Genomic DNA, 15711 nt, shown 5'->3' with positions numbered 1-15711 from the left:
CAGATGGCTGTACTCATTCAATAACATTTCATTTATTTATTTGTTAATTTGATTTATATAGCTATTCATCTCACATTCATGACTCTGGGCAGCTCAAATAATTAAAATAACACACACACAGCGAAGCAAAACGTAAACAAGACTGCTTATTTCTTCTTGGATCATCCATTGTATTCCACTCTCTATTTTTCCAGTACAGAGTTAAGCTGTGAGTTCAATAGAAATGACAGCAATAGCAATAACACTTAGACTTATATACTACTTTATAGTGCTTTACAACTCTCTAAGCAATTTACAGAGTCAGCCAATGGCCCCCAAAGTCAGAGTCCTCATTTTACCGATCTCTGAAGGGTGGAAGGCTGAGTCAACCTTGAACCAATCGGGATCAAATTCCTGGCAGAGGGCAGAGTTAGCCTGTACTATTGCACTGCTGCATTTTAACCACTGTTTCACCACTGTTCATGGACAGATTAGGTCTTGACTATAAAAGTTTGGAGGATTATTAGATATCAGAGAAATATAGAAAATTCTAATCCTTTGCTTCTATCCAGTAGTCTTCCAGATTTGACACTCAAGATATGTTATATAATTTTTTAAAAAAAACTTAAAAGAGTAAGGATGTGAGAATGCAAGTTAAGAAAAGGCTTTCTACACATATGCTAAGAAAAGTTGACTCTTTTCTTCCAATAAATTGTGATTCAAGAATTTCAAGGCCATCTATACACTAACAGTTTATCTTAAAATATAGATTGCCTTCGGCTGAGCAATCATCGAGCATGATGGATGCTGGTGAAGGAAGGAAGTACAATCAAGCAGACATTTGTTTGTTTTAAACTTTGCAGGCATCCAACTTCCTTCAAGCATGAGGATATCACAATCTAGTTTCTCTCTCTGTTATGTCTTCAGAACTTGTTATCTTTATTAATATTAGCCTTGAAGCAATAGTAGATGAAAGCTTGAGTTATCCTGAGCTAGTTCTATAGCTAGCAAAAGAAATTAAAAAGATATTAATATGTTCATATTAATGAAAAAGTCATATAAAGCTAAAAGGTTGGGAAGCTCATGTACACTCCCAGGTTTGGCAATTCTACACTTCCCATTAAGCATTTACAAAGCTGTGGTCATGGTTAAAGATCTTTGAAAACCAATCTGATAAGGATGTAATAAATTAAGAAACAGTCTACCTGGGGTTGGGGAGGTCACCGCTCACCAAATCCTTTTTGATTTTGTATTTTAATTATTTGATGAAAACACCTGTCCATAGGTTTAAACTATAAAGCTACAAAAGACCACTGATCAATAAAGGTATTTTTCAGCAAAGTAACAAAAAGATGTATGTGCTCAGAGCCAGTTTGCAACATTTTGGCAGAACATTAATCCCTAAGAAATTCAGTTCCTCTCCTCCTCTGTCATATATGCGTCGATGAAAGACTTTTCCCTTTTTCCTTACTTATTTTCTCACAAGGGCAATTGAAAAAAGAAGAATTATCAACATCAGAAATAACTGATATATGCAATACCCTCATGTGGTTATTCTTGAATCTCCCTTAACTTATTAGAAATGTAGGAAGTAATAAAAGAGAAAAAGAAATGGGATAGTATGAAATAAAAATGACAACAAAAGGAAGAAATGCCTGGAAGCTGTGGCCCAACAAATCTTGATTGCAAAACTCTGAATAAATAGCAGATGGCAGCAAAGACAGCATTTTTTTTGTCATCTAGTGGTTCTGCAAATTTTTGCAGCCCACATAGTGAGAAAACTTTTTTTGCATTAAAATTATGGCCTAGTCTAGGGCCTTTCCAAGCAAAGTGTGAGTGAGTGAAAGAGAGAGAGAGAGAGAGAGAGAGAGATATTGAGAGAGAGAGAGAGAGAGAGAGAGAGAGAGAGAGAGAGAGAGAGAGAGATATTGAGAGAGAGAGAGAGGATTTTGCAAACAAAGTGTGAGAGAGCAAGAGAGAGGCTTTGGGGAGCAAAGTGTGAGGGAGTGAAAGAGCAAGAGAGTGAGCGAGGGGCTTTTGCAAGCAAAGTGAGTGGGTGAAAGAGTGAGACTGAGTGAGAGGCTTTTGTGAACAAAGTGTGAGTGAAAGTGAGAGAGTGAGGGGCTTTTGCGAGCAAAGGATGAGAGAAAAAGGGAAAAGTGAGGGGAAGGAGGGAAAAAGAAAAGAAAAGGCATAGACTTCTGACTTCCTCTGTTGCAGTAGAAGGAAGCATTAACATTGAACCTCAATGTTTTACTTTTTCTTATTATAAACTGGCCATTTCTATAATAATAAATGAATCTAACCAGTAAAGCCCAATTCCTCCCCCCTTTTTTTTTAGTCATCAAGTTTCTGACACCTTGCTAAGCACTGGTGGTACTCGAATATTGTCAAGTCCTAAAAGTAGTACAATCTGTGAAAAGGTTGAAAAGCCTTGGCCTAGTCTACCAAATATGCCAATAATTATCATATGCCTTTACCAAGGCACTGTGCATACCAGAAAAACACAATAGCTGTAACATTCAATTCAATAAAATAAATTCTTAATTGAACAATCAATGATAAATGCTAACACTAAGACAAACTAAGTATAACAACCACACAGTGTGTTCTATATGACAAAGCAAATTTAAATCCATAATAAAATAAAATGGGTATCAAACCAGGATCTATCAATAAAGGTAGAGTAGATAATTTGGCCCTGCATTAACCCACTAATCTGAAATAAAACTTCTTTAAATTCCAACTTTCACAAGAGACAAAGCTAAATCCAACTTTCTCAACTGGAAATGAATATGTATAGTTTAATATTATTGTTAATGGATGATTATGACTGGAAAAGAAATTACTATAAACTGTTAAGTAATGGTTCTCAGACATAACAAACCAAGTTCAGAAATCAGCTTGGACAGATTTAAAGCCACTTGAGAAATTTTACTCATACAGTGCTTATATAGTAAATGTAAGTCCCAGTGGTTTTGGAAATGACTTTTTATACTCTGAATTAATTCATGTGAAAATTTTATTTTAACCAAGCAGATATTTCCATTGGGTTAAATCATAGCTACATTATACTTTCTGGTGAAGATTATTTTTCCCAGAGTGTTACACTTGTTACATGATGCAGAGCTTCAGATGTGCATACTGCCTCATGATCTTCAGAGCTCTTATCCAGAAACCATTCAAACACATCCTCTCAAAAACCCAGACCTAACTTTTCACTGCACTTAGTCCAACAGCACTGAATATTTTCAATAACACAATTGGGTTGAAGAACATAACAAAACTATGTTATGCCCTAATAACACAGCTATCATTTATAATTTCCATTTACTATTGTTCAGGCTAGCCTTACCTCCAGATATCTTGAGACTGCTCTTTCAAGAGCCTAGTGCAGGTTCGCATCCCACCAGGCTCAAGGTTGACTCAGCCTTCCATCCTTCCAAGGTAGGTAAAATGAGGACCCAGATTGTTGGGGGCAATTAAGCTGACTTTGTAATAATGCCGCTTGGGGTGTGTGTGAAAGCCCTAATAAGCAGGCATATACATAGAATGAAGGCTACTGCTAAGCTTGTAAGCCGCCCTGAGTCTTCGGAGAAGGGCGGGATATAAATGGAATTAAAATAAATAAATAAAATAAATAGTGTAGAGAACGTAGATATTCCTAACCATCATGCTAACAGGAACCAGGAACCAGCGGTTCCGGTATATCTTCAACTCTCTCTTGAATAAAAGGAATTTGCACATACATATCTCATTTGCTATTCTATTATATATTTTGGAGAGGTTAAATAATGTTCTTATTACCATCTCAGAAGTGATATAGCTTGGAATTTGGGATAAGATATTTTTGGGATAGATATTTTATACAATCATGCATTTACAAACTGAATTAATAGCGAATAGTGAATGGGATGTTAACCAGAGCTGATTGATTGAATATTGATTACTGACAATAGTACACCTTTATGTTAACTTTTAGATAGTTATTTTTCTCACAAAATGTGTTACTTTCATTAAAAAAAATGCTACTTCAAGCACTATACTCACAGATATTGAATATTTTATCCCTTCCCATTATTTGACTGAAGAAGCTATCATGAGAAATATATTGTATTTCCAAAACACATTGCTAGGATATGTGTACCAAGAACATGGAACGGTGAAGGTAAATCTATGACATGCCAGCATTCACAAACACCTGATAATTATTTTTGAAAGCATACCCCATTCCGGTGTTATTTTTGGGGGTTGCAAAACCCATACAGGAATGGGTTGTGTTTTTGCACAGCCTCAGGAAGTCACACGGCCTTGAGACAATCTAAAAATTGCATGAGAATGGGTCATACTTCCCAACAATTTTTGGAGGCTACAGAGACTGCAGAAGAGCATTCTCTGAAGCCACTTCAAGAATGAAGGCCTTGTGTAACCCGGAGCAGCCTGAGGTGGGCCACTAGGGCCCATCAACAAAAAGAGAACACCACCCGAAGGTAAGTGGCGCACAACAGATCACGGGAGTGCTAGGCTGTAGAAACAATTGTGCCATTCTCAAGGCTCAAGGTGGTCCTTTTGGCAGCAGTAGCACAAGGGATGAAATCAAGGCCCAGACCTCTACTTCAGGCCCAGCCTCAGCGCTGCCACTGAGTGCTGCAGTCAGGATGATCTAGGAGGTGGGTGGAAATAGAGAATTGTTTATCTTTCGCTTGGGGTAGGGTTGACACACTAGTAGAGTTAAATTCGGATTTTCCTTAGTTTTGACATGCCAAGCCCAGAAGGTTCACCATCCTTAACCTAGGATATGTGCACTAAGGACTGATTATCCATTTCTGTTCAGCCACAAAGGCACACCCAACACCGCTAGAAGCAACTGGATACTTTGTCTAGGCTCTAGAACAAAGGTGAATTTCTTCTTGTTGCAGGTTTTCATATAAGCAATGGAAAGCATATGTTAAACATATTAAATGGATTCCCAGTTAAGAAGGGAACTTGGATTAAAATGTTATTTCTAGCCTATATATCTTATGATATTTATTAGATGATACCTAAATTGGCAATAACAATAAGGCCCCAAAAAGTAAATAATAAAGTATAATGAAACACAACAGAAAAAAGCAGCTATTCAAATATTAAATAAAAGTTTTATAAAACCTCAGAGAGTTCCCATTCATAAAGATTTTTTTTCTCCCTGTATTTGTTCTCCCTGTATTCACAAACCAACTGTACATTTTTCAACTGTACATTTGCACAATGATAATTAAACCCATGCAGTGAGTAATCCATATTTTTCAATCACAAAGAACTACTAGAAATAAATAAAAGCTAAATATATTCACACTTCATCACACATAATATAGCATGGCAATCTATGTTATTAACTTTAAAAACAATAAATGTTGGCTGTGCTACATGTTAAATGAAGACATCATTTAATTGTTTTCATGTTTGCTACTTCTATGAGGAAGAAAGAATACACTGAGTCCGTGTCTTAAAGCAACAAGAGTAATTGCACATATCACAATTATGAGCTAAATGTGTCTTTGCTTATCAGAAGGTTGCAAAAGGGGAATGCATGACATAAATACATGGCACATAACCATGGGGCAGCTCCAACAGTTGTGTGAAAAACAGTCGTAATTCACTTTTTTCATTGCCTTTGTAACTTCGAATGTTCACTAAAGGAATACTATAAGTTGAGGACTACCTGTACACTGTTTATTGCAAGAAGGTGGAGCTATCTCTGATACTTTGCAGATTTATCTCTAGTTATGTCTGCATTACTGAGCTATGAAATAAGACAGTGTATTATAGTATATTAAGGCATATTCAGCTCTTTTCTTTTTTTCCTTAATGTAATAGTTTTTACTGTCTGATAAACATATACAGTACTTCCTGTTGGTCTTTTTAAAAAACAATGAGAAATTATATTCGAATAGAGCTCTCAAAATATTATTGATAACACTTTTTTTTCTAAATGTGGAATCCTCAGAGAATGCTCACAGGGGAAAAAATACTGTGTGAATTATAGTGTTGGCTAACAAACAATCGTCCAAAGTACTTCTCTCCTCTCCCCCCTTTGCACAAGCTAATATGCAGTAAAGCAAGTATTATTATCTATCTAGCCTCATTTTCAAGTTAGGGACACTTCTTCTATTTCTCGTCCCATGAAAGAATCCACCTATTTTATATTGGAAATCCTCACATGAATAAAACTTTATGGCGCTACAGGCATTTAGTCTTCCAGTGACATTCCCAGCCATTCAGTTCTGCAATTCAATCAAAACCAAATCTCAAAATCCTTTCGTCACCCAAGCACTGTTTTCATATGCTTGAGTCTGGCGTGAGGATAACTGCATCCACACTTTCCCCCAAGCAATGCTTATATTGTTTTATTACAGTTCAATGAGTGAAGTTCAAAATTGCATATTGCTGCTTAGAACTGTGGGTTGTCTGTATTACGCATGGACACAACTATTGCCCACCAGGCTTAAAATCACTCGCTGACTGCTCTGGAAAGGAAAATTGTGAGCATTCATGGTATAGGAGAATCTGCCTCCCAGATCTAAAGAGGATGAGGTTAACAGATCAGTCCTCTTATAAAAGGATTGTGAAAGCTCTACGAAACGCAACTCAGATGTGCTCAGTGTTAAGCATGTTGCCACCGGACATAAAACGAAAGAAAACCCAAACACACACTTTACAGTCTCCAAAAACCTTGCAAGGAAAAGATAAAAGACTGGCATTTTTTTTAAAAAAGAATCTCATGGAATTTTTATATCTGTTTAGATTAAAAAAAGTTCCATTTAAGCAGATGATTTTTAAAAAAATCTCATTCCCTCCTTATAATCTTTTCCTGAAACAAAAGGATTAAACACAAAGCTAATTAAATACAATTTAATCAGATGAACAATGGGCAATTCAAAATCCAGCAGTTTAAAACTCTTACCCAGCACTAGGTAGTAGGTAAAAGAGATAAGATCAATAGGGAAAGTATTTTTATCTGACACTTATGGGGGTCTTGAATTAAAGAATGTGTCAAGAGGTTCCCCCTTCCTATGCTAAAATCACAACTGTGAGAAAGCAATATGCATTAGCATCAGGGAAATGGGTGAATAACTGATTACATTAAATAGGAGTATGTTATGTAAGTATTAGATACTCTACGCAAAGCTAACACACACAGGCATATGTACACATATATTTCAGCAAAGTAGAGTGAGCATTCAAACATAAATGCTATGGAACACCTCTGATTTGAAGAGGAAAACGTTCAAAAGATGCTCTTAAACGCAATGTGTATTTCCCCTGGATCACTTTTCAGCTTGATCCTGGGAAAATGTAGCTATTTAAGGAAGTTTCACAGGGTGCTGCATGAGTTCCCACCTTTATCTCTGGATTTCCCTTTAAATCCAAAACTCTGCACAATATAAGCTGCTAAATTCTCCTAGCAAGAACTACTGTACACATGGATGCTGACGTTTAAATTCAATGCCACTAGGCAAAGTTGATGCTCCTTAAACTATCACCACCCCAGGCTTTGGCAGCACATCTGATCTTTTCTATGAACAAACATATACTAAATGACAGCAGGCCAGGTAAAAGCAAGTAAGCAAAATAGCCCTTGGCTTCCCTAAAGGGGGTAGAAATTCCTCAGTCCTACATAATGCTTATTTTTTTCCCCAAATTGCCCCCTCCCCTTCAGCAACTCCCTTGCTAATTGGGTCAAATCTGCTGTATAAACTTTCTGTGTCCCAAATTCCAAGCCCTTCTGTCATCCTCACAGCCAGAAAAGTGAACACAGATGGATTCTTCTGCCTTCTAGCAACCACCATCTGGAAATATTAACTGGGATTGGAACAACAGACTAGTTGGCTGAGTCAGACAAAATGCCTATCTAAACTAGCATTCTATCTTCATACATATTAACTATGGGAAGTTGATAAGCAAGTGATGGCTGAAATCAACAATCAAGACCACCCTAGTCACTGAATTTCTACAATTCCCTTTTAAAACAATCCAGTTATACACCTATCTGCATGCCATGGAAATAAACTGCATAGTTCCAATATAACGTATGTGATTTTCCCCCCCCCCCCATCAATTCTGAATCCCCGAACATTCATCTTTTATTAGACTTTTCCAATATCACAAGAAAGGATGAAAAACATTTTCACATCTATCTACTTGTACACCATTTTGAATTTTTGATTTGAATCTTTGTGCATACTTTCAAAACTTGCTTCAACTCCTTTTAGATTTCCAGTTGCCTTTTTTGTGTGTGCATTTAATGACTCACAAATTGTTATTTACCACAGTTCTCTTTAGGTGTTTAAACCCATGCAGAGCTTGAGACTGGATAGGGAGCAAGGCTGTGCATGCCCTTCCACTAAGTTTCTGGCATATAGCCAATAGGTCACAAAGCGAGCTGTACTCACATCTGTTTAAGCATAAATTCAGTTTTCTGTGCAGTATGAGATCCTAATAAATTCCAGATTATGCAGAGAACAGTAATTGCATATAATACAAGCAATTGAATGCACAACTGCCCATCAGATTTCCCAGTTGAATGCTTAAGAGATTGTGAAGAAAAAGTAGTCAGATGCCCCATTTTCTACCTTTTTTTGAATCTTCCATGCATCCATCGGACTGCCTGAAGTGAGTTTAGAAAGCCAGTTCCAAATTAAAAGCATGTATGGGCGATCATTTTTTAACTAAGAGCTGCAGTCTTCATTTGAGTAATGTACCAGAAGGGACACTGCAACAGCTGAATAGGACGCAGGACCAAGAAGGTAGAACCAAGACAAATCCCAAATTTGATTGAAATTTAATTTTAATTTGAATAAAGCTGAATTAATTGACTGTATCTAATATAATTACCCATCAATTATTTAACAATTTTCCTCTTCTGTCACATTCAAGCTGCCAATCAGCAATATATGGAAAAGTTTTGGTGGAGAGGTGAGGAGGGAAACCATGCTGCTATAGAATAGAATAGAATAGAATAGAATAGAATAGAATAGAATAGAATAGAATAGAATAGAATAGAATAGAATAGAATAGAATAGAATAGAATAGAATAGAATAGAATAGAATAGAATAGAGCAGACCAGAAACTTTACACTAATCAGCATACATTAAAATGAAATTTCATTGCATTCAGCTTTCAAAAAATATCATTTTGCATATATCCACATATCCACACATATATGACAGAGAAGCAACAGTCTAGTTCAAGTGTGTGTGTTGCAAAATAATATATATAATAAAATCAAGAGACTATTTAGATGGCTGCATTCTCAATTCTTAACAACTGCTTTACAGCTCATTTCAAAGTGCTTTCTCAAAAGATTTTAGAGAGGTATCCTGCATATGTCCAGTGTGTTGCCACTTATACAGATAGTCCTTGACTTCCAACAGTTCATTTTCTGACCATTCAAATTTACAACGGCACTGAATAAAGTGACTTATGACCAATTTTCAGTTACAAATTTTGCAACATCGCCATGGTCACATGATCAAAATTCAAATGCTTGGCAACTGGTTCATATTTATAATGGCTGCTGTGTCCCAGGGCCATGTGATCTCTTCTCGCAATCTTCTGACAAGCCAAGTCGATGGGGAAGCCAGATTCACTTAACAACCGGGTTACTAATTCAGTGATTCAGTTAACAATTGTTGCAAGAAATATCATAAAATCGGGCAAAACTTACTTAACAAATGTCTCACTTAACAACAGAAATTTGGGGCTCAATTGTGGTCATAACCTGAGGACTACCTGTATAGGATGAATCTGAATGAGTCCTCACTTCTGACTTTCTTGTTTCCTTTGGCCAGTGCTAGACTTTATATCCTGGACTCCTTGGAATAAGGACCTCTTTTAATGTTGAGACCATATAAAGTTTCAGGTGCAATGATGTCACTACAAGAATAAAAGTGAATTGTCTTAGTTAAGTAAACTAAGTAAAGAATAAAAATAATGTCAACCTTTCAAAGATGATAAAAGGTGTTTTTTCCCGTTAAAAACATTCATTTTCTTGCTGACCAGGTTTGTAAACAGAAGCTTAAGGAAAGGAAAGATCACAAGGTATCCTAGCCATCTCATTTGAACCAAAAGAACGTGCTGTGGTTAGACAATGGATTGGGACACGAGATTACAGTTCAATTTCTAACCACAGACAGATTATCTCACAACGACATGTCACAATTCTCCTACATTTATGATGGGCACAAGTGTTCCAAGCGCACAGATGTTGTGAATTGCTCGAATATTGCAATATTACTGAAATGCTGACAAATAAAATGAATACGTTATTTTATTTCCCACATTATTTTATGTTTGACATATTTGCTCAGCAGGAGCCCTGGCAGTATCAGCTAAAGATTCAGGTTTGGAGAGATACTGCTATGTAAACCATGTTTTTCCTATACACAAACAATTAGGAAGCTTTTTTGTTTGCTTATAAAGTACTGTTTCTAGCATAGATAAATAAAAGAATATTTCAAAAAAAATATGGAAAGTCATAAATTGAGATAATCATCATAGACGTGAAAATGATGTGGTTAACATTGGAAACTGAAATACCCTTATAACTAATCATAAACGTATAAATGATTATATGTCACAGCAAGTACAAGGAAGGCCAGCGTAGTATAATCAAATAAATGTTACCTACGACTTTGGGAAACAAGGACCAAACCTCTACTCAGTCATACTGCTTACTTATTAACTCATGGTCTCTAAGTACAGGACTAAAAATGGATAAGTTCCATGTGCTGAAACTTCAATGGTACTCTGGAACAGAAATAACATTAATTAATAAAAATTACTATACACATGTTTGAGGAGAAGACACAAAAAACATCTAAAGTGAAAAACTGAATGTGACTCCTGATATGTCCTCTTCAGAGACAAAAAATGACCCCAGAGTGAACAAAATAAAAAAAATAAATCTTCATCCTAGTGGATGACTGCAGAGATACGAACACTCCTGAGAGCCCGGGATTTTGCCTTTAAGGCAGGGGACAGGGACGCATACAGAGAGGCCAGGGCAAATCTCAGAAGAGGCATTAGGATGGCAAAACAACAATACAAACAAGGTGGAGAACCACTTAGCGAATAACGATCCGAGGCAAGGATGGCAGGGACTGCAGCGCTTAACCAACTGTAAGGGCAGCACAAGGAGCATGGCAAACACCGATGCATTGTTGGCTGAGGAGCTGAATATCTTCTTCGCCCGCTACGAGGTTAAAAGACCAGACCCCGTACCCTTTGCTGGCCGGCCTTCTGACTCTCAGCCACTCACCCTGTGTGAACACCAAGTGAGAGCTGTATTGAAGGCTGTGAATCCCAGCAAAGCCGCAGGCCCAGATGGGGTGCTGGGAATAGTGGTCAGGAATTGTGCCAATCAATTAGCAGGGGTCCTGACAAGGATTTTTAACATCTCCTTGCAAACGGCATGTGTACCATCGTGCTTGAAAGCAGCTACCATTGTCCTAGTCCCCAAGAAAACTGCAGTTGAGTGTCTGAATGACTACAGACCTATTGCATTAACGTCTGTAGTCATGAAATGCTTCGAAAGATTGGTTCTCCAACATCTTAGGACATGCCTCCCACTGGACTTTGATAAACATCAATTTGCCTACAGGGGAAATAGGTCGACAGACGATGCCATAGCTACTGCTTTACACTCTGTAGCAAGTCATCTCGAGAGACCTGGAAGTTATGTCAGGATGCTTTTTGTTGACTACAGCTCAGCTTTCAACACCATTTTGCCGAGCATTCTCATCGAGAAGCTGACTGACTTGAAATTCTCCCCCGCCATCTGCGATTGGATTCAAGACTTTCTTAGGGATCGGTTACAAACAGTGAGGGTCGGGTCTGCTTTGTCCACCCCCCTGAAGCTTTGCACTGGCACGCCACAGGGCTGTGTGCTTAGCCCCTACCTCTATTCCTTATACACTTATGATTGTGTATCATCTGACCCATCCACTGCGATAATGAAGTTCGCAGATGATACAACTGTGGTGGGTCTTATTACAGGTGGGGATGAGACAGCATATAGGGGGGAGGTACAAAAACTATCCATATGGTGTAGTAACAACAACTTGCACCTAAACATTGGCAAGACGAAAGAGATGGTGTTAGACTTCCGGAGAAAAAAGGAGGAACCTGCCCCACTTTACATCAGGGAGGACTGTGTAGAGAGAGTTTCCTCCTTTAAATTTCTGGGAGTCTACCTCTGTGAAGATCTGACCTGGAAAGTTAACAAAACCCAGGTGGCTAGAAAGGCCCAACAGAGGCTTCACTTTTTTAGGGTCTTGCGGAAGAACAGGGTAGAACAACGGCTAATGACCCTCTTTTACCGGTCTAATATAGAGAGCGTCCTCTTGTATGGTATTGTGGTTTGGTATGCTGGTCTGACAGCCGCGGACAGGAAAGTATTACAGAGGGTGGTGAGCACAGCACAAGACTTTGAGGGCTGTTCCCTGACACCACTGGATGACATCGCCAGGGCTCGTTGCCTTGGAAGAGTGAGGAAGATTCTCAGGGATGACTCACACCCTGGACGGTATCTCTTTACTCTCCTACCATCCGGTAGGAGATATAGGAATATAGCCAGCCGTACCAACAGGCTGAAAAATAGCTTTTATCCGTGGGCTGTTTGGCTTTTCAATGGGACATAATCTCTGTGAACTTATTGAACTTATTCTGTGAACACAATTGACTTGGGAGGCCGGTGTGTGGTGTAGTTGGTTCACATGGTGTGGTAGGATGGAGGGTTTGTTGTCACTGTGTGTTGGGGGGTGAGAGCACGGGGGGGAGGCTCAGCTAATCTCAATGTACACATGTTGTACTTTGACAATAAAGGTTTATTGTTTTCCCACAGAAATGGAGTCTGCTTTTTGGATCAACATATACCATTTCATGTGATCAAATGCAGCAGCTGGGTACAATTGCATGTTTTTCATGTCTGGGTTAATTGTGTCCTGTCACATTTGTTTTGGTCTTCATACAGGTATTTGCCATCAAGGTTAAAATGGTAGGCGTTCCAGGCAATGGTGTGGGGTTCTGCTCATAGAATTTGGTCATGCCATATTTTTCCACATTTTCTGTTACTAGTGCAAGGTCCAGCTGCTGCCAGACTATATCATTGCTAATACAGTAAAGAAGGGAAATGCCTAATGAACAACATAGCACGTGCATCTCCATAGGTCAGCACTTTTGGCCAGCATTCAGTACTATACAATGCTACTGGGTGAATTATGATATTATTTATTTTTTCCATCCTTTCAATCATGTCCAATTTTTGGAGGCTTCTTGGACACATCCCTGCAGTTTTCTTGGCAAGGTTTCCAGAAATGATTTAAAAGACATGTGGCCAATTTACTGTTTCAAAACCCCAGACCACTTCATAAAGACCAATGGGTTCAAATTCTTCCCACATAAGTAGGCAAGTTCATATTTTGGATACCTCCATAGGATCTGTACAGACCACCACAGAATCTGTACAGCTTGAATCCAACTCTGAGCAAATCCAAGCACCTTTATCTGGGAAATGGTTAGAATAATCATCACTGTGGTCCTGTAAACACTGCATTATTTTAAGCAGGGCTACTGACTGATTCTCTGCAGAATCATTACTTAGCCACAAAGGAAGTCCACCTCCCTCCCTTAATTGCTGTTACCCTTATATAACTATAACCAGGTGCTGGTCATTGGTTGGGAAGATTACTGTGCAGACTTCTGGCAATAAATCAGTTAAATTGAACCTTCACATGTTTACAGGACAGAGAGCTGGTTTTTCGCACCTGACATTAGGTGGAAAAATATCTATCTTTTGTCCCAAAGGTGCTTTTTCAAAAGGCAACTGGACTTTCTTTGTTTTTCCTTGAAGACATTTCGCTTCTCATCCAAGACGTTTCTTTGGTTCCCTGCTTCTTGATTGAGAAAGGAAACCTTTTCAAGGAAAAACAAAGAAAGTCCAGTTGCCTCTTGAAAAAGCACCTTTGGGACAACCATGACCTGGATGACTGAGAATATCCATATTTATTTATTTATTTATTTTTATTTTAATTCCATTTATATCCCGCCCTTCTCCGAAGACTCAGGGCGGCTTACAAGCTTAGCAGTAGCCTTCATTCTATGTATATGCCTGCTTATTAGATATCTATGTTTAGCCATCAATATTGCCACACAGTTATACTCAGAAAGACTCTGACCTCCCTTTGGTGCTGTTCACTCTTCATTCCCCTCTAGGCATCTCTTATGCCACTTCCTCCCAAAATTCTAGGAGCTGTGAGTACAGAGAATTCATACCATACATGTTTCAGTCCATGGCCACTGGCACTCCTTCATTCCAAGTGAACAACTAAGGCTTCAGTTGAACCTTACATCACAACCCCCAAGCTCTCTCTGGAAACCAACAGGGTCTATCGGTCACTTGCGGTAAACCAACCAAATGGGTCCTACTTCCTTACAGCAAGGAGCAGCCTCAGAAAATTCCAAGGCCAATTGAGAATGATGTGCCACGACAAGGGAATGGTGATAATGTCCCCCAACTCAGAGTACACTGCTAATTCCCAGAGATAGAAATTAGGTCCATTATGAATCAGGCCAACTATAGCTTTACCAGATTCATGGTTGTCATGATGGCTTGGGTCATGAACATCCAAGCAGCCCCCAAGTCTGTACCTAAAGTCCCCTGGGGATCAGATTAAGGTCTCCTGGGGATCAGAAGCCTGGAGAATGCCACTGGAGCTCAGCTACAGACTCCAAAGTATCAGGCAGAGAAGTTGCTATGCCGCAAGAAGGCTTGTATATTAGCAATAGTCCCTTCTGATCCCTATTGCACATCTTCACAGGTTCTTCAGAACAGCATCTTTAGAAGTTATATGAGTCTTTTGGATAGAAATGGCTGTACCTCCATTTTAGCCCCAGATTTGCAGCTGGTGCCATATATAAAACCCATTAGGAAACATCTATTGTCCCCGACCATGAAACCCAGAGTTTTGGTAATACAAGCAATGTCAGCCTTCTCATTCACAAGAAAACTGGGCAAGGAAGATAGAAAGGAGTACTATAGCATCTTTCAGCTTTAAATGTTTAAAAAGTATCCTACTGTAATACTACATTTTATATCAAACATCTATAATATTCTATGATCAATACCACAATGAAATATACATGAAGGAATTAAGTTAAATCTTTTGGAAGAAAGGGTTCTCAAATTTTTGAGAATGAGGATAGAAACAGTTAATCTGTGGAAATATATCCGGAGGTTTTGTTTTCAAAGCTATAACTCTTTCATCTTTTTTTTTCCTTTTCCTTCTGTCCTTTTTCAATTCTAAAAGATTGTTGTGTGCTAACTCAACATTAATAGAAAGAAGGCAACTATCATGATATCTGTTTCCTTGTAGCAGATCCCAAGTAGCATTGGCTATGAATCTAACACTTTAAGCCAATTTCAACAAGAGGGGGGGGGAAGAAATAAGATTAACCCATTCATTTTCTCTTCAGATTTCTTGTTTAGAGATAGATGAAAGACAGAAGTCTGAAAGAATAGTTCTCCTGCAATTTGTTTTGTTACATGAAATGCCTTACTAAAGGATATTATAATAGTTTCTTATTTCATGCAAGATACAATCAACATATAATGCATTGACAGCCAGATGCTGGGGAAACTCTCTCAAGAAAAGCCACATAGTTTGAGTTATTTTAATTGGGATCCTTATGCA

General features: G+C 38.3%; 1 protein-coding gene across 18 annotated transcripts in view; it reads right to left on the bottom strand.

Annotated features, from left to right (window-relative positions):
* The window catches only part of FOXP1 (forkhead box P1), a 678799-nt gene that overhangs the window by 504151 nt on the left and 158937 nt on the right, over nt 1-15711 (bottom strand). For 6 of the 18 annotated variants that reach the window (XM_081321542.1, XM_081321526.1, XM_081321537.1 and 3 more), the window contains one exon: nt 9752-9895. The exons of the other annotated variants lie outside the window; for them this stretch is intronic. The gene's annotated coding sequence lies outside the window, so the exon portion shown is untranslated. The remainder of the gene's footprint in view (nt 1-9751; nt 9896-15711) is intronic. 18 annotated transcript variants of the gene reach the window in all.

Source organism: Vipera berus (assembly GCF_964194415.1).
Source record: "Vipera berus genome assembly, chromosome: 2".
NCBI classification, from domain to species: Eukaryota; Metazoa; Chordata; class Lepidosauria; order Squamata; family Viperidae; genus Vipera; species Vipera berus.
This window is presented reverse-complemented; position numbering and strand designations above follow the sequence as displayed.